We start from the raw sequence: 24,705 nt of genomic DNA on the forward strand, positions 1-24,705 counted from the left end.
AGTACTTGTGAGAAGAAGTTATATCTCCTACGAAGTTCAATAATTCCTCAAGCCTGTCAGTGTTCAAGAGGCATTTGGACAATGCCTTCAACAACATGCTTTACCTTTTGATCTTCCCTGAATTGGTCAGGCAGTTGGACTAGATGATCATTGTAGGTCCCTTGTGACTGAAATAGTTCTGTTCTGTTCTGTTCTGTTCTATTCTATTCTATTCTATTCTATTCTATTCTATTCTATTCTATTCTATTCTATTCTATTCAACAGATATTTGAACTTCATCTGTAGAATTCAGCTTCTCAGAAAAGCCTTCCTCCCAAAAATTAAAGACATAAAAGCTAATCTGTAGAATTATCCTTTTCTCCAAATGTGCTGTGTATAACAACATTTTCGACACCAAGTCTACAAATTTTGACTTATTGTGCAAACTTTACAAAAGATGGGACAATAAAGCAGGACTTATTAACTCATGTCACACCATTTAAATGCCATCTTGCTGATTTCAAGACCCACGTTAGCATTTCTGAATGGTACTGAAAAGTGTAAAATAGATGTCAATAGTTGCTTGCAGACTTAATTGCCCAAAGAACATATGTCCCTGTGTCCATCATACAATAATGAATAAAAAAAAAAAATAAAATCTATGTAAACCAATATATATACTCACTTCATTGGTGTTCCAGAGCAGGGAAGTTCCCAATCACCTTCCTACTCTTTTTTCTGAAGTTTATTCTTAACAACAGCTAACTACTTGAGGTTGTAAATCTTCATGTCAATTTGTGTGGAAAAATGCCTGATAGAATAACTAGAGCAACAACTGTACTTTGAAAACTAGGCAAGTCACAAGATAAAGTTCTCAATAACAAAGCTAAACAAACTTTTTTGTAATAGATCTGGCCAGTTAAACAGCAGGACAAAAATGAAATATAAGATTAAGTGGGGAATAAGTTTGCCAAACAATTTTCTGCTAAAATTGAAGTAATCTTTGATTATGACAGAACTTTTTGTTCAAAAATTAGAAAGTATCCTAATTTAAGTCGTTAAGACCAAGAAAAGTCACACCCCTGCCATACACACTGGCTTTAATTTTTTGTTCGAGGACACTCAGATTCAGATCATCTGAATGTTTTAATATAAATTAAAAAAAAAATAACCCACTTATTCTGTTTTGTAGAACAATTAAATTATACAACTAGAATAATTCTCCCCTCAAAAGATCCTGAGGCAAATTAATGGAAAAAAAAAACCAAAACAAAACCCCACAAAACCAAAACAAAACAGAACACCCACAATGTAAAAATGTTTAGTCCCATTTCTTCTTATATGAATTGAGGCAGCTTCAGAGAAGGAAACTGTTGTCTGTTAGCATATGTGGCAAACCCAACTCATTAAGTTCACATCTTTCACTTGAATAATCATAAGAAGAAATTTTCCAATGAAATTATAGAATCACATAAAAGTCTAGATTGGAAGAGACATCTGGAGACCATTTAGTCAAATCTACAGTTGAAATCAGAGCCTTAGATTAGGTTATCAAGGGCCTTCTTAGGCCACTTTGTGAAAATTTCCAGTGAAGGGAGATTCCACCACTTTTCTGTGCAACCTATTCCAACGCTTAATTGCTCTCCCATTTAAGATATTTTTCTTTCCTTGTGTCTGTTAACCCTTTCACCATGTACCTATATGAAGGAAGTACCTTCATTTTCTCCATAACTACCTTCTAGGTATTGGATGACTATAGTTAGATTCCTGTCAGGCCTGCCTCTTCTCCAGGCTGAACAAACTCTATGTCTTCAGATGTCGTGTTCTCCAATCCCTGAAGCACCTCATTAGCTGCTGGACTCTCTTAGAGATTTCAAAGTCTCTCTTAAAGTGTAAGACCAAAACTGCACAGAATATTCCACCTGTGAACTAGTAAGTCATTAAGGCATGGGAGCATACATCAAACGGAGAGACTGAGAGAGCTGAGTCTCTTCAGTCTGGACAAGAGAATTCACAGGGGAGATCTTATCCATGTGTATAAATACCTAAGTGGGAATGTGTAAATAAGATGGAGCCAGAGTCTTTTCAGTGCTGCCCAGTGAAAAGGACAAGAGGCAATGGGCAGAACCTGAAATATTTGAAATACTATCTGAACAGAAGGAAAATATTTTTTCCTGTAAAGGTGGACAAAAACTGGCAAAGGTGGCCCAGAGAAGCCGTGGAATCTCCATCCTTAGAGATATTAAAACCTGCCTGGAACACACACTGAGAAACTTGTTTTAACTAACCCTGTTCTCAGCAGGGAGTTGCACTTGATGATCTCCAAAGTTGCCAACCAGCCTAAGCCACTCCACAGTTCTCTGAAGTGCTTAATAAAGCAGTATTATCACATCCCTTAATATGCTTCTGTAATCTTGCTGCTGCCACCCAGGACACAGTTTCCCATCGTGGCTGCAAGGGTGCACTGTGGATTTATGTTCAGCATACGGTTTACCAGAACACCCAGAATTTGCATCATCAGCATGTGGTAAAAATCTTTAATGTTACATGTAACATACATTTTCACATTACTTTGCAAAAGAGCTTTAGTGAATCCATGAGTATACCGGAGATACCACAGAACCGTAGAATGGTTTGGGTTGGAAGGGACCTAAAAGATCATCTAGTTCTAACCCCCCCTGCTGTGGGCAGGGACACCCTCCACTAGACCAGGTTGCCCAAAGCCCCATCCAACCTGGCCTGTAACACTTCCAGGGAGGGGGCCTCCACAACCTCTCTGGGCAACCTGTTCCAGTGCCTCACCACTCTAAGAGTAAAGAATTTCTTCCTAACATTTAATCTAAATCAACCCTCCTTCAGCTTAAGGCCATTACCCCTGGTCCTGTCACTCTATGCCCTTGTAAAAAGTCCCTCTCCAGGTTTCCTGCAGGCCCCCTTCAGGTACTGGAAGGCTGCTATATGGTCTCCCATATCATCACTAGCACTGGAAGACACACTTCCAAGGTACAACTGAGGTACTGTCAATAAGCTTCCTTTGAACATGCATTTAAGCTAAATACATGTTCTGCTTGTCTCAAGTGGAAGTTACTGGTTTACTCTTGGACCTCACCCATTCCACTTCTGTATTTTTCTGGTGCTGAATGATGTACAAAGTAAAAGGATGTTACCTTGCACCTAGGAATGTTTCTGGGGTTTTATATTCCCTGTTCATAGTGCTAGCAACCAAGCAAATAACTGAAGTACCAAGAATAACAGTATCAAACCAGTTTCCCTAGTGACTTTACATTCCCGCACTGCCCCAGTGATTTTCACCTTCTGGAAGTTCAAAGGGCTGTGTACATTTAAAAGCAATAATCACCTACATCTACAGTTGTGTTGGGTTTGTGTGGCAAAGTTTTGGTAGCGGGGGGGGGGGGAGGGGAGCTACAGGGATGGCTTCTGTGAGAAGCTGCTAGAAGCTTCCCCTGTGTCTGACAGAGCCAATGCCAGCCGGCTCCAGACAGACCCACTGCTGGCCGAGGCCAAGCCAATCAGCGCCTCTGTGACAACATATTTAAGAAGGAAAAAAAAACAGTTAGGGAGAGCTTTTGCAGCCGGAGGGAGGAGGGAGAAGATGTAAGAAACTCTGCAGACACCAAGGTCAGTGCAGAAGGAGGGGCAGGAGGTGCTCCAGGTGCCGGAGTAGAGATCCCCCTGCAGCCCGTGGTGAAGACCATGGTGAAGCAGGCTGTCCCCCTGCAGCCCATGGAGGAAGGATGAGGGGGTGTAGAGATTCCACCTGCAGCCTGTGGAGGACCCCATGCCGGAGCAGGTGGAGGCACCCAAAGGAGGCTGTGGCCTGTGGGAAGCCCACACTGGAGCAAGCTCCTGGCAGGACCTGTGGACCCGTGGAGAGGGGAGCCCACGCCAGAGCAGGTTTGCTGGCAGGACTTGTGACCCCGTGGGGGACCCCATGCTGGAGCAGTTTGCTCCTGAAGGTCTGCACCCCGTGGAAGAGACCACACTGGAGCAGTTCATGAAGGACTGTAGCCCGTGGGAAAGACTCACATTGGAGAAGGTCTCCCATGAGAGGGACTCCATGCTGGAGCAGGGGAACGATGAGAGGAGTCCTCCCCCTGAGGATGAAGAAGCGGCAGAAACAACGTGTGATGGACTGACCGTAACCCCCATTCCCTGTCCCCCTGTGCCGCTGAGGGGGGCGGAGGTTGAAGCTGGGAGTGAAGTTGAGCCCGGGAAGATGGGAGGGGTGGGGGGAGGTGTTTTAAGAGTTGATTTTATTTCTCATTCCTCTACTCTGTTTTGCTTAGTAATAAATTAGATTAATTTCCTCTCTAAGTTCAGTCTGTTTTGCTCATGACGATAATTAGTGAGTGATCTCTCCCTGTCCTTATCTCGACCCATAAGCTTTTTGTTGTACTTTTTCTCCCCTGTCTAGTGAATGAGGGGAGTGATAGAGTGGCTCTGGTGGGCACCTGGCCCCCAACCAGGGTCAACCCACCACAACAGTAAAATTAAAATAATGGATATCTTTTATGAAAAATTTTGGGGCCCAACCATGACTTGCATGATCATTTGCAAATAAGTGTTATTGTAAATGTTTGGCAAGCAGAGAAAGTTAGGATATTTGTCTCAAAACATAACTCTGATTCAAAAAATGTTCATAACTTAAATAGGTCCTGGAGTATCATTCTCATTTTATGGACATATGTGCAATATTTTCTGCTACAGGATCCTAAGGCATAATGATTTACAATTTACATTATCAGAGACTGAATAAGCAACTGAGTAAAATCTGTCAAATTATACTGCTGTATTTAATATGAATGCACATCCAATTCTCTCTGCAAGAAATTAATTGTAATTTCATGCCGTAAGATTTCACTACACAGAGAACTGATCATTAGATTTCCATTTTTAAAAGCAGCCGTATAATGAGAACACAATCAGATCTATAGTAATTTATCATTTCATATGCTCTAGACTATGTCAACAACCTTAAAAAACACATTTCTAAGGGAAGTATAGCAGTTCTACAAAATACTTAGTTCAATTACTCCAAAAAAGTATAACACTACTAAAGTAATAATCGTATATTCAAACATTTGTACATCACTATTACCCTATATGTTTTTCAAAACTCCAGGTTTTGTTTTAAAATTCGCTATGCTTTGAAACAAATTGTGCTCGGAATCCACTCATTTGAATTTTTAGGCAGGTAGACCTAAAATTTGCACTTGATTTTCTTAAATGAACATTTAATAGAGTTGAAGTAGTTCCTTAAACAATTAAATTCCTTAAGCAATACTGTTATGCATATATTGGTTTTATATTTAACAAAATAATTCTCTAGAGGAGCAATTGTAGAGGTTTTCCTTTTACTGCAAATTGATAGGGATGTAATCTAATATGGGTATAGGGTAGGCACCAATTCATTATTCCTTATTTATTTTGATTTCTGCTTTAACATGACTGGATTTTTTTCTTATTTCCTCTAATTAATTTGTATTATAAAACATGTATTGCTTTAAATTTCACTCCAGATTTCCTATTAAATTTCCCATATACTTCTACACCACCCATGTAACAAAGAATTCTATTTTGAGTTAATGATTAGGATCATTAGGGAAGAAAAAAAAACACTAAGACCTATATTTTTCATGCTGAAAGCACAGCATAAGATTGTCTATGCTTTAGTCAGAAACCAATACTGATTTTTTTAATAGATTACTTAAAAGCAAATGTATTAGAAACTGTATCTAGTACAGTAAACCTGCAACATTCCTTTCATGTGTAAGCAGCTTTGTTGGAGGATTAAAGCATTCCCAACATGAAAAAGTTTGATATTACTGTTAGCATCTTATTAAAAATTAAGCACAAATAAAGTAAGTACTTTTTCCTATTCCATAAGTAGAAAGTCCAGAAATAGTTATGGACTTAATCATTCATTGTAATTACACAGTGTTCACACTCATTTCAGCAACAGGATAGTGAAAACATGAAGAAATTAAAGTACCTACATCTTAAGTAAAATTAAAATTATGATTTTTTTATTAAAAAAACAACATAAAACCATATTACATGTCTATTGTGTTCTTAATCGTTCTGTAAGCTTTCCAACAAAAACAAAACCAAAGCTATATCTTCTTTACACAAAACCCCAACTAACTTTAAGTTTTGGAAGTCCTCTGGCAATACAGATTTCAAAAGTGGCTACAGCCAAATGAAGTGCCAAAATTATTGCAAATGTCTCTCTGGTTAATAAAGCTAGTCTTCACTAAGTAAATCTTACCTTGCTGCCAAGTGATGAACGCTTAGTGTTGTCCATTCATAAATTTCCTGAACAAAATATTCATATCATCCCTAACTAGACATCTATTTGCTTAACAAGGGAATATTTTTAAAACTCTTTTGAAAGAATTAAGCATGAGGACGCATCCTCTTCTTTCACTAGCAGGTGAAATTGAGAGACAGATTTATACACATTGCTCCCCACACAGTACAATGTCTTTCTTGCATGAAAACTAGTCTGAAGTTCACCAGGTGTCCAGGGATACTGAAGATAAAAATGCCATTGCATAAATCAACAAATCACCTTAATCACTTTGAAAATCCAAACACTCTTGTGCTGTATTGGTGCTGCCGATTTCAGGATGCTTCAGTGATTTTGTAAAAATAAATATATAATATCTGACAGTCAGAGTTGGCCTGATGGAGATGGAAACGGACAGATTTTTAATTAACGATGAAGGCTTATTTTCAGTTAGCCTTTCATTTTGCTCATTTACCTGTAAAGCAACACTGAATCCATGGTTTCACTTTTCTTCAATATACTTTTTTTTTTTTCTGAATGTGCTATTCTTTGATTGGAAGATTCTGAGCTTGATAGCCACTGTCCAGCAACTTAGTAAGCAGTACTGCTTATACTAATACATAGTTAACTTGCTTCTTTCCCTTCTTTTCAATAAATATTTTGGGTTCAGTCTTTCATTATTATTGTTATTGTTCTACAATATTTTCTGATATTTCTGACTTAGTTTTATTTGTTAATTTTGTTTCATACCTACAACAGATGGTTTGTATTAGATTTTAGCTTTCAGTGATCTGGGGTTTGTTTGATTGTTTGTTTGTTTGTTTGTTTTCAAAGCACTTCCATATTTTTCAATGCAACATTTCATGACTTAAGCAAAAGTGGTCACTTAGAAATGCACCGGCACTGAATCCTTCAACACACATATCTATATTTCAAGGTGTGTGATTTGAAAGTGTGGGAGTAAGAGACAATTCCCTTTTGAATCAAAAAGCAAGTCGTATACACAGATGTTCTTCAATAACTGTTTTCAGTAGGTAACGGTTTATTCGTTAGAATTTGAATTGCATGCTCTTATCTAATGAAGGGCATAATTTTGTTCTTCTGTAGATATGGTCTGATTGAAAGCTGCAACCTGGTGTTATCTATTTTTCATTCTGACAGAGCCATTTTAAGCAAGAAATGTGAGCTTTTAGGAGATTTAAAAAAAAAAAATTGTTAGGATTTGGTGAGCAGCTCACTGTTGCAAGCTCTCCCAGTCCTGAGATATGTTATTTCTTATTGAAGATATATTGATGAAATCCATAGAATGTGCCCACATGCATTGAACACATGTGGTGGGTTGACCTTGGCTAGCCACCAGACCCCCATCCAGCCACTCTCTCACTCCTCCTTCTCAACAGGGCAGCGGGAGAAATTAAGATGGAAAAGCTTGTAGGTCAGCACAAGGACAGGGAGGTCACTTATCAATCACCTTCAAGGGCAGCACGGACTAAACTTGGGGAAAATTAATTTAACGTATAGTCAATTAAAAAAAAAGTGGGATGATGAAAAACAAAGACAAAGCTAAGAACAACTGCCCGCTTACTGCCTCCTTCTTCTCAGACTCAACTTAATTCCTGATTCCTCTACCTGCTTCCCCCTGAGTGGTACAGGTGGATGGGTAATGGATGTTGCAGTCTGTTCATAATAGTTCCTCTCTTACACTCCTCCCGTCTCACATTTTTCCCCTCCTCCAGCACTGGTCCCTCACACACTGGAAAACTTACTCCTGTGTTGGCTCCTCTCTGCCAGTGGCAGGGGAACCTCTGCTTTCCTGCAGCCCCTTGCTGCCAGCACCTGAACACCTGCACCCAACACAATGTGCTAACACTTTTGTGTTTACTGACGTACAGAGTGGGAAAATTGATGTAAAAAACTTGATTCCTCAGTGATTTGACTTTTCATTACTCATGAGCATCATCAGCAGAAGGATATTCATAACACTACTGCAGTGCCCAAACAGAAGGTCATACACTGTCCACAGCAGCCTGGTAGAGCAGAGTTACACTGAACCACATGCCTGAAAAGACTCTCCTTCCCACACTAATGACCCATATATATTTGAAGAACTACTATTTGGGAGTGTGTATAGCCCAAAATAACACTAGCATAAAAAGATTACATAGGGTTCCTAAAGAGCGTTCCCTTGATAGGTCAGATTTTCCTGACCAAAGAAAAAGGGCATAAGTGTACTATTTCAAAGAAATCACATCTACTTTCATAAGTATACAGAATAAGAGTCTATCTGTGTGTTAGATGATGATGTAATGTTGTAAATAACTTTGGCATTCACATTTTACATTTTGTTCCATTTCTCTGTCTCCTTCTCTCTTCTCTTGTTCTTTTTGATAGTGAAGTCACCTCTAGGTATTTTTATACTTTCATAGTTGTAATGAGTCAGAACAGAATAGGAGCTTTGGAATACACTTGCTCCTCACTGGACTGAGAAAGCTTCTCATTACACTTTGTGGGTTTTTGTTATGTTGACTGGGGAGTGGGGGGTGGTTGTTTCATTTTTGTTTAGTAGGTTTTGGGTTGGGGATTTTTTTAATGAGGAACTGTCTAATGTGTTTGAGTTTTCTTATTATGAAATGTTTTAGCTGGCAGAGAATCCCTCTATAGCTGTTAAAGTTGTGTAACAATATTCCATTTATACACATGCTTAGAGAAGTTATATGGGTGCAATTTACAAATACTTATACTTTAAGTTGACAGAAATCAGTGAGGGTATTTACTCCATTCATAAATGAAGAATTTTATACTAATTTACAACAAAAACATTTTCCTATGAAGAAAAAGGAAATCAAAATATGTTGGTAATTTTTATGCCCCTGATGTCTTATAGTGAAAGTTGTTTATTTGCATCTACATCACCTCAAGACTGTGGTGACATATTCAGTCTGCTAAAAGTGTTTCCTTCTCTTCATTACCTCTGTCTCACACTTCTTGAATCACTGTCACAGTTTGTCTCTTTCCTAAATCAGAGATCTGGTGTTCAGGAGCTACAAACACATTGTAAGATACTTGGAGGATTAAAGTTTCTTGCAGATGCTGTGTTAGTGATGATAGCATATGGATTGATTCTAGTGTACATGGTATAGTTTTTACACTCTTGAACTATGTATGCATATATTTATATTAGCTTAACTTTTTTTTTATTTTTTTGCTTAATAATTCTTGATCCATCAACATCTTTTTCAGACATAATTAGTTTCTCTGTTGCACATATAGTATCTTCCCCAGAGTAATCTTCAGTCTCAATAAACACAAAAACAGTAGGAAGCAAATTGTACCCTAGGTTGCTCAGCCATGGTTTCTACTGAAGTCATTAGCATCCCTGAGTGATACGTCATCAGGGGAAAAATTTCACCCCAATTGTTTATGATGTCACAAGTCACTATCTTTTCAAGCAGAAATCATTAGAGGAACCTATCCTGTTTTCTCTTGGAATCAGAATTTCCTGAGCTGCTTTAAGATTTTAGGGTGCATAAAGAACATGCCATTGACATTTGAGGTAACTTCTGGAGAGAACTACTTTGTTGAAATGAAGGTTTGCTATTTTCCTGAGCCCTAAAATTTTGGGAAAGGTTCTGAACTGGTCAAAAAAGTCTTTCTGTCACATCATCTTGGTATTGAGATACATGCAATTTAGAATAAGCCGTATACTTAAAATAGCCTCCCTTTATTGCTTTTATACAAGAATAGGAAACTGAGGAAACCTGAATTTGTACTGGGTTGGGGAAGAAGTGAAAGGCTGCTCACTTTTCCTCTTGTTAATAAAGAATGACTACTGGCAAAGGTTCATTTCCATCAGTCTTTCCTCTGTTACCCTCAACTGCTATTCTAGTGAAGGACAGGGTAGAGAAGGAATTCAAGAAAAGACACTCATGACCATTAAGAAAAACAGTGAATTAAATAACACCACCAACAACCTTGTAATTTCTGAGATACAGGAAACTAAATATATGGATTATAATTTGGTGGAACAGAGAAAAATTAGGGCTAACACAGAAGAAACATAACATTGTCTAGAGCAGGAAGGAGATAGAAGGCCACAAAAAGAAGGAAATTAACAGTAAGATAAGAAGCCAACAGGAGGAAAAGAAAAGTAGCAACTGATTTATTCACCAAAGATTAAATCAGGGTAGAGAACAGGAGGAAGACAAGCAAAAATTGGCAATCAACTAGAAATAGTATTGCAAATTTCTCTCAAAATTTGAAGATCTTGTCCATTTTCCTTTTTTTCTCACATGATGTATTTCAGCTACAAAATACTCTTGAAAAATACCACAAGTCCACACTCCATCAAAGAAGTGAAAGAGAAGCACCAGAAGAGGAAAGGAAGAGAAAGGTGACTTTGGGGAAGGGTAGGACCATGTGTTAACCTTTTCAGCTAGAGGCTAGAAGCATAAATCTGAGGGGACTATGGGGAGGAGAGATAGAAAAAGAAGCGTCAAAACCTAAAGGGAATCAATACTGGGGACTTGGGGTGGAAAGAAGAGAAAAACAAACAGGTAACAGGGATGTTCTTACGGAGTGTAGACAGCAAAATAGAACAAAAGAGTGAATAGGGAAGTTGTATGCAAGAAAAAGAAGTTTGAGAAGTTGCAAGATAACACATACTCTAGGATAGAACTACAAGTGATGATGTGGTAACATGGAATAAAAAAAGACTTATGAGTCTTTAGAGTTTTCTCTTTCAGAGACTATCTGAAGCTAATGGTAGGCTTAGGTCTAGATTTGTTTCAAGCTATAAAGAAAGTCAGCAAGGGAAAAAGAATTGAGTTTCACACTTTGGAAAAGCAGGGATGAGGGATAATGAGAGGAAGATGTAGTTTGGCCACATATTTTGAGGTCTTTTCATATGCTACAGTAAACTTCCGCTGAAAATTTCTTTTCTTTAACACTGTTTAAAATCCACTGTAATTTATTTCTACTCAGCATGTTTTCTGATTGCAATTATCTCTTTATTCTTATCTTTCACTACAAATCTTAATGGCAGTTGTGATTAGGAGTCTGTTGCTTATTGATTACGTTGATATGTGCATAGCAAGTTATTTATGTACTTAATTTAAATTAATTTTATTTGTAGTGTTGAAGCAGATGTTGTGGAGATGTGATTTCCCACCGACTGCTCAATGAAGTGTCACTTACATGAGTTTTTTTTCTTTCCAGAAGTTTTCTTTTTCCTTTGTATGTATATTTCCGATCAGGACTACATGAGCAAATTACTTCCATAACTAAGAGAAGTAGACATTATGAGATTTATGATTCATTCTCTCCCTGTTGGATATGTACTGTACTGTGTTACTAAGCTCATTGATAATCATCCTGGTTCTGACTGTATGCGTACATTTTATATGCGTTCAGATACTGACCCTGAGCGGTAAATCACAGTTGCCTTTGATGTTGTGTGTGTGGGTACATGTGTGCGCATGAAAATAATGTGTATCAGCTAATAAGTTATAGGACTGAGGTATGAGTATTCCTAAAATCATGCTACAAATCAACAGAGAAGACAAGCATTCTCTATGTAGACCTCTAAATGTCATCTATATGGAGGTTTTCCTTTCTTATTGTATAGTCAACACTTTGATTTCTGTCCTTCTTTATAAAGGAGAGTGAAATAATTCTGTAACTGAGAGTCAAAACAATACATAGACGGCAGGCTTGAGAGAACTGTAGACCTTTGCAGTTCTTTTTGTCTGTATTGCTGGTACTATTTGACCTGTCTTGATATATCAAGTGTCTTTTTATTGCCTAGGCGAAGAATAACACAATGGACATAGTGTATGGGAAAGTAAAAATTAACTTTGTAAACCCTATTTTTATCTAGAATCCTGGCATGACACCATTAAGATTCTTACATTCTCTCTTTGCTGTGTGGTCTTCTTACTTAAAACTGACAAATCTAGTAAATCTGTACTGCTAAATTGAAATTGCCTGAAAATGGCACAACAGGTAGATTTTTTTTCTCCAATGTAACGTTATTTATTAAGTATTAAACACTTTGGATTTACTACTCTGTATTTTGCAATGAAGGTTCTAGAGAACAGTTCTCTTTTCCATGGTCTAAGTCATGGATGCTTTTTTTTCTCTTTTTTTTCTTTTTTTTTCTTTCTTTCTTTTTTTTTTTTTTTTTGAACATGTGTGTGCAGCATCTGTAATATTCTGCAAAAATTTTTTTTCAGAAATGTTTGCCTTGTTCTTGCACAGGTGGAAGTACAAATGTTGGATCACATATGCTGAATTTACTGTACTAATACAGACCGTGGCACTTGTATTTTTTATCAGTAGATGTCATACACTTTGTTTATAGCAGTTTTAGTTCCTTGGTGAATTTTATATTTCACTGTATATCTTGAATAGCCTTTAGCTATTATCTGTATTGCTGTGTACTGGGAAATAAATCAGGGCCTGAGTACCTTGTTGTTTTAGGTGACGATAATCAGTCTCCTGTATAGGAAATATATGATCACTAATTTGAGGTCATAATGAGTCTTGCTGTAGGCAACTCAATTTCCATCAGTAAAGAGACTATTTTATTTCTGGTGCTACTATCTCAGGTACAGAAAGTTCTTTTTTTTGTTGGGTTTGGTGTGGGGGTTTTTTGGGGGGGCGGCAAGTTAAAACAAATGCTGCCATTGTTAAAATTAGAAAGTGGAAATTAAATACTGTAGACCTCTCAAAGCAACTGATATGAATACAGAGTTTTGAATGTTACATTTAGAATTGTTATGATCATCATATTTGCTTGAAATTTGGAAAGTTTGATTTCTTACACATCGATTGAATTCATACATGGTTTGATCTAAAAAAAAATTGAATTGGGAAACATTAAAATAAACCTACTTTATGAAAGATATACATGGAACATAAGATATTTGGGGTCGGAAAAGTAGGTTTTCCTTGTCTTTTAAGATCTTCACCTCTTTTTCCTTCTGTACTCCCCCAGAACCCACTGTAGAGTGATTTTAATCTGTGACTAGGACGAGGGTAGGCCAGAAAAAAAATACAAACTTCATAGACATGATGCTTTATTGTTACCCTTTTTAGGAAGGAGTCCATTCTTTTTTTTAATTTATGATAAGGGCAATTCAAGACATTTACATTATACCATAATATTTTCAAACATATTACAAAATGAAAACCAAAGCATTTTGACTCCTAAAACATTCACCAGCTCTCAGAAAGAGATGCCATTCACTGCCGGACTAAAAAGACTGGGTAATTAGCTGAATCTGACAACATATGTTTAATGTCAGAATGTGACTTTGTGAGTGTTTTTCAGGACATGAAGAGGGAAATATTTAACTGCTCAGTTGATTTTATACCTATGTTTACACTATCATAAAGCACAGATACTAGTTCTAAAAGAATATTCTGTTTGTATATGTGTGTGTGTGTATATATATGTATTCACTGACTAATTGTGCAGACTTTTTTTTTCTTACATTGCAGGTTCTGTTGGTCTGGGAGTAAGCAGGGGAATACAAGGTATTTTTTTGCTATGACAGTTGCATTGATTATAAATGTTAAATGAAACTTCATTCCTTTGGGGGGCTCTTGCTAGGGGGTAAGTGGGGAGTTGTTTGTTTTATTGCAGTGTAACATTCAAAATACTGGAAAAGCATATGGTCCTAATAGGCTTGATTGTGACAGGTCACATTAATTTCTTAGGCTAACCAACACAAATAGAAAATTACTAGCATTTGAGCTGAATCCCATGTATTCTTGTACTCTGTGATTTAACTTTATTCATTCTGGGCATCCTACAAGGGTAGACTACAAGGAACACAGTTCCAAATATAAAGAGAAGGGAACACGTGCCTCTGTGGTTTTTGGTCACCCATTTTAAACTGCACTGGACTGGTAGGTCCTGGAAAAGATAAAACCGAATTGAGAAAGGGAAGGTAATAAGGAGTTTGTAATTTTTTTTTATTATTATTATTTTTAAAATGTAATAGAAAGATAGCAACCCTTTAGCTTTGAATTTAATCAGCTGGATCTCTTTTCTTCAAGCATGGAAGAGGAAAATTTTTGTGTGTGTATTGCATCCTATCTCCTTAACTTTGTCCATGCCTCAAAGATAGTGGCAAACATGAATAACTACAGTCAGCCACAAAATGTACAGTAATTGTGTTGGGAGTTAAAAAAGGAGTCTGAAAGTTGATCTTTTGTTACTTACATAGCAGAATCTTGGAGATGGTTTTAAAAGGCTTAGACAAAGCCAAGCAATTCTACTTATCTTTGTATTGCCAAAGGATTCTTAGGTGATGTGCTGCTGTGTTCGTGTTTATTCTAATACTGTAATTGCTGTAGAATTTGGATCAGTGATAGTAATTATGTGTGTGCAAAGCATGCTTCAATAGCTTTGACAATGGTATTCACTACAGAGGGTCTCCTCTTCACAGCTACCAGAAACCGTACCATTCTATGGAACTTTTAATACCAGTATCACTAGAATTACCTTGCTAAAATGGAGAAATGTCTTTCTGAAAACAATGAATATGAAGGAAAAAGGCAGAATTTCTTAATGTCGATGTAACACCTATTTTAAATAGATATCATGGTATGCTTTTAAATTTTTATAACAATATATTTAATTTTAACTTTTAGTCTTCTGCATTTGTGAAGCAGGGTGATTTATCATGGCAAAGTGGAAACATTTTGAACTTGAAATATAGCAGAAAAATGAGTTGTTGACAGGCTGATTTATATGAACCTGTTGAAGAAATATTTTCCCATTGGTTTCTAGCCCACAACTATGCAAATAGAAATTAACATTCAAAGAACCAATATAACAATTATTATTAAAGTACAGATATTTATTGCTGCAGTACAACTTCTGGTTTGTATGAATCAGTTTTCATTGTAGTTTATCAGCAATCAACGGTGATTATTTGGCTCTAGTGTTTACAAACTATAATTCATCATCCTCTTATCTTTTATTTATGAGACAATGTCAAATGAAAGAAACAAATTGTGCATTGTTTTTGGTTGGAAGAGTTCTGCACTCTATAGCATATTAACTTTGCCATGAAGTGGCAGTGTTGAATGTTCTGCTCTGACTATCATGTACATCCAATCTGCCTTCATCTCACACCAGAGGAGAAAGTAGACTCTTCAGCAGTGTCTCACACTCTGGAAACTGTGCTTTTTAAAAACAGTTTTAGAAAAACCCTGACCCGTTAAAGTCAATGGGAGATTTGCCATTTACTTCAGTGAAGCCAAGATTTTATCCCTTCTGTTCGTTGTGTTCTAACTTTGGTTGACACCTGTGCTAAGCAAATAGGAAGCAGAAGAGAAGAGATTCCTTCTGTTCACCCTTCTCTCATGGGAAATAATTTTCAGCACATCAAAAATATTTGAATATTCTGAAATGGAACTGTTTGAATCCTGCTGCTCCCATTTTTATAACTGTCATCTTAAAGTAAAATATTTTAAGAAAGGAAAAATTATACTAGCATGTTATCTCTGAAGTCATTACATCTGTTACTGAGGAATAGTTGTAGCTAATAGGAAAGCTGTTCATTTTCCTTCTGGATTCATTAAATTACTACAATGGCAGTTACATTTAATTATCAGTTTGTTACTATGCTAGTAGGAAGATGACATGCATTTACAATAAAAAGCAGTTGCAAAACAAATGAAACAAAACAATAAAGGGAATGAAGGAAAGCAGAGGTGAGCACATATATTATTAGTAACATGTCAAAGCACTTCTTACCAACAGAAGCTATATTTCACTCCTGGTTATTAGTGGCTCCAGTATGACATTACTAAACTAAACAGGTTTATATTTGTTACTGTATAATAGAATATTAGTTATTTTATTCTAATTGTCACTCACATAGAAGACCTCCATATAGTATTAGAAATTCTAAGAACTCTTTTTCAATTTTCCTTGTAATTGACATGATAAAACAGTATTATAAAGTCATCAGTAAATTTTAGTATGATAATATCTTATAAGATTAAAATGAATGTCTCTATGTTAAGCCAGGTTCTTAACCTCTAAAGATTTGCAACAAGGCGTGATGTGCTGAAGGGAATATAATTTTGATCATGCTTTCTGTATTGTCATTTAATGAAGAATTACTAGTTAATATAGACTGGATAAGGTTGGATAAATTCCCCTCATTAGGCCTCGCCTTCCCTTCCCTTCCCTTCCCTTCCCTTCCCTTCCCTTCCCTTCCCTTCCCTTCCCTTCCCTTCCCTTCCCTTCCCTTCCCTTCCCTTCCCTTCCCTTCCCTTCCCTTCCCTTCCCTTCCCTTCCCTTCCCTTCCCTTCCCTTCCCTTCCCTTCCCTTCCCTTCCCTTCCCTTCCCTTCCCTTCCCTTCCCTTCCCTTCCCTTCCCTTCCCTTCCCTTCCCTTCCCTTCCCTTCCTTCTTACAAAATTTCTTTAAAACAGTTTCCTTCCATTCTTAATGGAAAAAATATACTCATATTAATGCAAAAAAATGTATAGATTAATATTGCGATAATATTATTATTAATGATAATATTAGTGTTTATGCAATCCTGATTAAGTTAGTTGTGTAAGTCAAAAATGTTATATAGGAAATGAGCGATTTAATGCTATGAGTTCTGAATGTTAACATATATATTATGGTGGAATAGCTTGTTTGGTAGATCTTATCAGGAGACTCAGACACAATTTTTATCTTAACTTTGCTCATAGTATTTGTTTTCAAACACTCCATATGTATCTTAACAGTAGCATGAATTTCAGAAAAAAAAAAAAAAGAAATGAAAACACTATAACACTTTTTCACACTACTTGTGTCTTGTAGAACTCATTCTATGACTCATCTTAAGTATAGAGGGTGAAGAAGGGAGATGTGAAGTTTCTGATTAAAAGCATTATGCATACATATGTATGATTCATTATCTGAATAGTATGTGTAACTGAGTATACAGTGCTTTTGCAGTTCCAATATTTTTTCCTTGTGTTCTCACAATACAGTATTTACTTACTATTGTGAATATTTCTTCCTGAATCATACATTCTTGGCTCCAGCTAGACCTCAGACACTGCAGTGTTGTTAGAGCTAAACTGGGGCATGCAATACAACACATTCAATTAAGATTTTCTGAAGTTTAAAGCACAAATACTCTGGGAGCCAGGAAGCCTTATAGATTAGGACTGACCTGGTTTTTGGTTTAATGATATGTCCCTAAATGATCTGAGCTTTTTGATCCTGTATCTTTCATGGTCCTTCTGAATCCTGTCTTGCCTCTTTGCCATCTCACCTTCACCCATAAGGCACTGTTTCTTTGGGAGAATACTGTCAAAACTTTTGCCTACATTGATTACATCAGCCACACTTTTCATAAAATGCAAATACCACAGAGCATCATGGAGAGGTTGAGTGACCTCTAGTTTACTAAATAAATAGACTTTCTGGAGTTGTGCTCTGACAACAGAGAAAGTAGCTTGCCAGTCAGCAGGCATTGTAAGTAACTCTAGGTTGTATTTGTAATGTCACAAGGGCACCATGCTTGTCATATGAAATTATTAGTGACAGTTGATGAGAAACCTGAAGTGTTCAAATGATTAAAAGCACACCTGTGATCATATTATCAATAAAAATTAAAATGACCTGTCTCAACTGACTTTCTCTGCTGTCATGTACTGTGCACTATTTCCATGGTAATGAAGCATTTAGGGCACTTATGCTGGCTTCAGATAATGTATTCCCCTCAGGTGTATGTTTTTTATCATCATCCATTTTACGGTATGAATGCTGACGTTGTAGGGGATTGCAGATGTGCCATAATCTTTGGTTTCTGCAAATAGTGTCTCCCTTCCCCCTTTCACTACACAGGTATTTATAGCTCTGTCACAAAGCCATTGACTGAATGTTGTAGATGTCAGTATATTCAAAGTTTCTTTTAAAAGACTTAGCAGATGAATTGATACAGGAAAGGGGTAATATGAAAGGTTTATCTGATACAATACATTCATTCCTAAACCTCAATTCTATATAACTAATATATTTTTAAGGATCATGAAATTTAAATGTTCTTTTTCAGAATGTTTTTTAGAAGTTAGTAAGAAGACTGGATATTTAAAATATCTAATCCTTTATGATAAATACTTTTTAAAAAAAAAAAGTTAATTGATAAAATTATATGTCTCCTTAGTTTATTCAGCACTTTCTTCCTTACCCTTGAGTCTTCAAACTAGTTAAAATTGTCACAGTGTTTGATGCTGAAAAGATAAGCCAAAGAAAAAAAAATGTCCATATGTGCAAACACAGAGTCTTGTGGTACAACTGAATGAGACATATTTTATGGTATTGTTAGGTAATAGATTCACATTTCTTTGAGGACAGTCTCTGTAGCTGTGCTATAAGGTTTGGAAAAGCGAGTAAAATTCACATATGAGAGTCTGAATTTTAACAGTTCACTTCTCGGCATTGTACCTGTCTGCTCAACTCACAAAACTCTTTAATCTAGGGGCAATTCACCTCTTACAAGACAAAGTTGTTAGGTCCTTTAATGTTTTGCTTGGAGATTTTTTTTTTTCCCCAATAAAAACAAAACCGTAAAAGTGATTATATGTTGGCCAGATAATAAGGATTCCTGGCCAAAATGTTTCACTATCATTAGGTTTCCCTTTAAAATTTTTTTCCATTAACCTTTCTTCCTCTTTTTACAAATGTCAAGTAGCTACATAAGAAATGGTTATAGCCTCCAAATATCACAATTTTATAATATTGTAAACTCTATCGTACTGTAAAAGAAACTAATTAGTAATCTTTCTCTGAGTCAAAAGTAATTTATTTGAAATTAGTATTTAATACCTAGTACTGTAAAGTACAATGATAAGTGGGGCTTAACAGGACATTAACTTCTGAAAGTTGAAGTCCGCCTAAAAGTAATGATTGATTACACAGTTACCAAAGAAAACACACCACTGATGACCATTCCTTTGTCCTCTGTAGTTATAAAACCACAGAGAATAAATAATAATTTATAAAACTCACACGTCTCAGTTACTATAATTAATTTAAAAAATAATAATTAAATTGTGATAGCTCAACAGGATTATACTAACTTTTAATGGGATTTTTAAAGAGGATGTTAAACTTTATCTTTGATGAGAATGTGTGCATCACTCAAACTCACAACTTTTTAACATGAACATGGTGTTGAATCTCTGGGATCAAGATTAGGTAAATGTCAAAGCTCAGTTTTGTTTCAATATGTTTAAGAAACTCAATGAAGGTCAAAAGCTAAGACCTAATAAGTTCATAAGGAAGAGTCTAAATCTGTAAAGAGAAAGATAAAATAGGATAGTGAATAATGGCTATAAAACAAATCAGGACTTGGATTCAACTGACTCAACAGGGAACAAGTTTTCACTAAGTATACTCAAATCATGAGGTAAAGAATAAGCAGGCAATCATGGAAAATTTTTTTGATGATTAATATAAAATAGGTGTAAATGCCTTTCCACAATAATTTATGTGTTATAGAAAAAGAAAAGAAGATATAATCTGGTTTCATCAGTTTGACATCCAATGTAATTTGGATTTGGGACTTTGATTTTAAGAGATCTGAGGCTCTGTCTCATTCAAATTGTTGTTATTTCCCTAATTTCTTAAAACGTGTTCCTTTGAAATCAAAGACTAGCTACTGACTACTTTCATTTTTTATTGGATCATATTTTAATAAATTTGATTCAAAGGTTATTTCCCATTTCCACCCCCTCTATGATTTTTTTATCATTGCTTAATAAACTAAGGTTAAAATATCTTTATGCCTGCTGAAATCTCTTTCATATTTGTCCCTAACCTAGCAAAAAAAATTAAGCATATTCAAAGCTTCAAATATATGAGTAGTCTCTTTGACCTTGCTGTCACCTAAACAGCAGTGCTTGCTGCATTTATTAATGCTTTCTGAAAACACATTGCTTACTGTTTCACTTAATCTAGACTGTAATTTGGTTTGGTTTCATATGATGGAGAAAATCAAATAAAAATCACCTACTGTAATTTTAAAATTATTTCAAAATATACAGCTTAGTTGTTCTAGTTTCTTGTCTTAGTTCAGTCTAGAATAGTAAAAATGCACTTTTTAGCTCTTAGACTAATGACTGTTGAGAAAGTATCCATCTACTTTCACAGGTAAAAGGCATTTTTTTATAGAAACCGTGCTCTTATTTCTTCCAATAATTTCATTATAGTTGAGGTCCTTCTGCTAATTTCATTGCAGTTCAGGTCATCCAGCAAGTATGAAAACCTAATGTTCCTTTGTATGTTTGTTCTAAACCTGCTGATGAGTTTACACAAGATGGTATTTGCATTTGTATTGTTTAAATGGTAAGATTTAGTACTTCCTAAGAGTTTATACTTACGGTTTATGAATATGACATGTTTTGAGACATCAGCTTGGCCACCTGACTGATTTAATGTCAACAAAACAGATAATGCCTATGTCTCTAAATTATTTCCTGCCCCTATCTGCTTGGGTGATTGAGTGAAGGAGTTGACTTGTAGACTTTCTGTCAAAATTTCTCTGAAAAATGAAATAAATTCTATAGGCAACTTGCCTAAAAATGTACTCACATAGAAGAATACAGCAGAAATAATTTCTTAAGTGTAGGTCCTGTCATGTATCCTTACAACTGAAATTGTTATTAATTTTACAGTACCATAAGAAAAGAGATGCGTTTAAAAAAAACCACCTCTGTGAGAAATCTGGTAATTTTGATTTCATAGTGCATTATGTGCACTAATTCATTAAGGGCTAACATGTAATATAAGTCCTTACAGTAGCAGTGAATTAAGTTCAGTGACCTGGGAGGTCTCTTCCAGTTTTGTAGTCCACTATTACAGTATCGGGTATTAACTGCATTATGGTATTAATATAGCCTTATTATCCTTCATTTTGCTTACATTAACTCACACCATAGCATATTACTACTAGAGAAACTAAAATTTCTGTTAGAAGAGTTTCTTTGGTGTTTCACATAAAGTACAAATAAATAAGAATGGAAATTATTTTCCACAGGTCTGTTTTTGACCTTCCACAATCAAACTTTTCTCTTTGTTCAGTTAGTGAATGGGGTAATTAAGTTGCTTGCACAAACAACTAAGTCCTCAGGTTAATTTTTGAATATTCTTTTACATAAATAGAAGAAATGAAAGGGTCTTCCAGGAAGGTATTCAACACACTGCAAATTATGCTGTTTCTCTGAATCTCTCTGGAAATGACTCAGTCTTGACCTGTCTCAACAATTCTCTGATTACGTCTGCTTTTTTTGGCTATTCTTACCTCTTCCTTCTTTTGTTCTCCTCTGCACTTGTCCTAGGCCTCAAAAAGTTAGCAATTAGTATGTGTGCCTATTACAACAGTGAATATTCAATAAGTTTTTCCTTCTGGGAGATGATGTTTCCCCTCTCATCCTTATTAAATTTAATGGTGTAGGGTCTCTACATGCTGTTCAGGTCTTATCTCTCATGCCTCTCTTCCCTGAATCTTGAGTGATCATTTCTGTGTTGATCATTTCCACCTCTGATGTCTTATTTCCTTCTTTGACTTCCATTACAGAAGGCCTTTACAGTTTCTTCCAGGACATCCACTCTTTTATCTTGGGAGTATGTACAAGCTACCTTAGCTTAATAAGCTTTTTTGTCTTTTTCTTTAATTCTTTTCACCATTCCACCTTATTTCTAAAAATCATGAACTGGCAGCTTAACATTGTTTCTCATGTCTTTCTTTCTAATCTATTTCTGAGTTCCTAATAAACACATTCTTTTTTTTTTTTTTTTTGTCCTCAGTGCAAAACATTTGTCTTTTAGCTGTTTCTTCTCTTCAATACTAAAGAGTGCTCTCTGCCTCGAAACCCTTATGATTAATCTAAAATAAGAAATTTACACAAATCTTTTCTCCCTCACTGCCATGCACATATCCCTCTATGGGTCTTGTTCTACTGAATTACATTTAAAAAGTCATCAAAATACAGTCCCATGGCTCAACCTAAAGGTTAAAAAGTATTAAGTGCATTTTTGGATTTGCATTGTTAGGTGTTACACACAAATTTTCTGCTCTCTCCATCACATTGACCATCTTTGTTTGTGCTTATTGTGTCCTTCCAATTAATGACAGCAATAAGACAAATCACAGCCCTGTTTTCTTAGAAGAAGCTTCTGACTTCTTTGGAGCATTGTAGCTATAGAATCCATGTTCTCGTCTGCACTGTGCCGATGTTCCTTAGTACGCAGATGATCTCTTTTCTGAGTCATAAGTTTCAGGAGCTGCAGCTTAGTGTTTTGGCTCATACTTAGGGCTCATTTAGGACAGTATTTTAAATATAACAATGTCCTTTACAATTTTCCTAGGTTGCATAGACATAAAGTACAAATAACAGCCATATTATTTATATTATATTTATATTAATAATGGGGCAGACTTGTGGATTATTCAGTAAAGGAAATACCACATTTTATCTTGAAGGAGAGAAAATGTTAAACAATTGCATTTCCTATTCTCATTTGCTGTTCTGCTCACCATTGTTGCTGCAACAATGTTCTTGAAATTGAATTTGCTGTCTGTGATATTAAGTGTTCCTGTCCAGTAGCTGTGAGATATATCTAGCAGCAGGTGGAAATGGATCAAAAGCAAAACTGTGGAGTGTCACACTACAAGGAGTATCTACTTCAGTTTTGTCTCAAGTAGGCAGGGAAATACAACAAGTTTAAATGTAGAAATCCTTTGCTGTATCTAGTGTTAACAGCGGAAGAAGGAGTCCTTGCTTCATTAACAGTCTAAAAAAGTATGCTGTGGTTGATTCTCCTAATAGTCTACATATTTGTTTCAATCCACAGCAACATATGCATTTTGGTTTCTCAAGATTCAGTCAAACAAGCAGCAAAATCACTTGTAATCACTAATGTATCTATTCAGTAAACATCATAGATTAAGTATATCCTTTGGTCACAGTATGACGTATCATATAGTAAGCTGACTGTATTGAATTTCCCATGATGGTCAGCTGTAGCATTACACATTATTTTCCACACTGAAGACACACCCTGATATAATAGATTACCATTATCACTAGATGAGAAACATTTAAACACTACGTTTCTATTAGAAAGTTAGAACATGTTCACTCTGCACTCACACTTGGTAAGGAAGAATGTTCATGCATAAAAAAAAGTTTGTTTTCTTTCTGTTTTTCTTTTAAGAATTGTATGAGAGTTACTGGTTGTTTTTCCTTGTAACTGATCCAAGTGAGAGCTTTTTTAAAAGAAAATGTTATATTTCTGCAGCCTACCATTTATATCAGGTTTTGACATCACTAGTCATCATTCTATGTATAATTGTTCAGTCATTTCATCTGATGCAGAATTTGTTTTCTACCTACATTTAACATTTGCTAGTGGGAACTATGGCTAGAAAGACTTGAATGACTTTATTTACCAGTAATACAACATGCAGTTTTTTCTTGTAATTCGTGCTGACTAATTGTGAATATCTGTCACCTGAATAGGCTGTGAAACCAGTTCTGACAAGAACACTGTCATCTACATATAAAAAAAAATAAAAAATCACAGTATATATACTTGTATGATAAATCTCTTCCTTAAAACATACACAAACATAGTCAGAAAAGATCTTGTAAAAGAAATAGGTAGAAACTTGAAGAACTGATATGCAGATCAGATTAAATAAACATTGTTACAAACAAATTTTCATTAAATTCAAGCAGGTTTTTACAAATGCTAAGTACATTGGTATATGTAACTAATTATTTTTTAAAAGCTATGTTTTTTTAAAAAAATATGCAAATTTTGATATTTATCCATCAATATCTAAATGCCATTTTATTATACCTGAAATGTATTATAGATATGTAGGAAACTTACAAAGGAGGAATATTTTTGACACTAAGCAGAAAGTTCAATGTATCTTCTAATTTTCATCTCTACTATGTAAATGTCAAAATTTTTATACCCTGAAGCTGCTAAATTCTTTGACTTTTTCTTTAATCTGAGCATGATGTCTCCCACACTGTAACCATACTGATACAAAATGAAAAGAAAATAAACTTGAAATGCCATTGGAATTAAAGTGTAAAATTTGCTACTGTAATTTTCTTCAGGCTGAGACTTCATCCGTACCAAAGTGAGGATGTCTTCTTTGCAATTTGAATTTTGGGTTTAAAATACAAGAAAATATTGTCTGGCTATCGTGTTCAAAATCCATGCATGAATTACCACTTTTAAGTTCAGATTTTAGGAGTTTTTTTCTTTTGTTTAATAAACTTCTGCTTCAAAGTGCCAACTTTATTGTGAGAGAATTCACTGTGTTAATAAGAATTTCTTGTTCTGATCTCATATTAATTATTTCTGTATTTG

The 24,705-nt window shown here is 35.6% G+C and overlaps 1 long non-coding RNA gene across 1 annotated transcript in view; it reads left to right on the forward strand.

The window, feature by feature from the left end:
- Positions 1 to 3,552: 3,552 nt before the first annotated feature.
- The window catches only part of LOC142599605 (uncharacterized), a 63,026-nt gene continuing 41,873 nt past the window's right edge, over positions 3,553 to 24,705 (forward strand). The window contains exons 1-2 of the long non-coding RNA XR_012833185.1: positions 3,553 to 4,004; positions 4,037 to 4,285. This is a non-coding gene — a long non-coding RNA (uncharacterized LOC142599605). The remainder of the gene's footprint in view (positions 4,005 to 4,036; positions 4,286 to 24,705) is intronic.

Source organism: Balearica regulorum, chromosome Z, assembly GCF_011004875.1.
Source record: "Balearica regulorum gibbericeps isolate bBalReg1 chromosome Z, bBalReg1.pri, whole genome shotgun sequence".
Lineage (NCBI taxonomy): Eukaryota > Metazoa > Chordata > Aves > Gruiformes > Gruidae > Balearica > Balearica regulorum.